The sequence below is a fragment of the Fukomys damarensis genome, unplaced genomic scaffold (genome assembly GCF_012274545.1).
Source record: "Fukomys damarensis isolate Sample0158 unplaced genomic scaffold, DMR_v1.0_HiC HiC_scaffold_37, whole genome shotgun sequence".
NCBI lineage: Eukaryota > Metazoa > Chordata > Mammalia > Rodentia > Bathyergidae > Fukomys > Fukomys damarensis.
In genome coordinates, this window is record NW_022900949.1 from 3250022 (window position 1) to 3250785 (window position 764).

The following is a 764-nucleotide window of genomic DNA, read 5'->3' on the forward strand; positions in this document are numbered from 1 at the left end:
TCACCTCGGGTGCGCGAGCGCAGAGCTGGAGACTGTGCCGGGGAACCCGCCCGGATTGGGGGCCTGGATCAGGTGTCCCTCAAGGCTGGGATAAGACACTGGTTCTCAGGCAGGGGCGCTTGGACTCCCAGGGGCCCGGGGATTCCTCGGTGGAGGGGGTGGCCCTGGATTCCCTCAGGGACGGGGCTCTAGGACTCAGCTGGGCTCTGAGGACGGTCGTCCAGAGCCGAGAGGTTGGGCAGAGGCAGAGGGCTGCCAGGGGCCAACCTGGGGGCACCCGGGATGTGGAGTTTCCCAGGTTAGGTGCTCAGAGTGGCTGACCTTTTCTTCTTTCTCTTCCGGTACTTCTGTACTGGGGATCAATCCCAGGACCTTGCCACCTCCCCAACCTGTCAATCGATTGACTCATTGAGATAGGGTCTTGCTAACGAAGTTACCCAGGCCAGGCTCAAACTTGTCGTCTTCCTGACTCAGCCTCCCAAAGTGCTGCAGCCACACCCAACCGTGACCTGACATTTGAGGTTCCCTCGGGCTGGATACCACTTAGTTACTTACGGGCTCGGCTCCAGGACTGCAAAGGAACGGAACTTACAGGGTTCCCTCGGCGGCCACAGGGCTGTGGTGGACCTGGGCGTTAGGTTTCTTAGGAGCCCCGGACAGCAGACCCACGTCACCAGATCCTGAAGTCCCAGTCATCTCTTCCCCTAGTGCCTGCCTCAGGACCAGGCGTGCGCGGACGGCGGCGGCGGCGGTGAGAGCCTCGG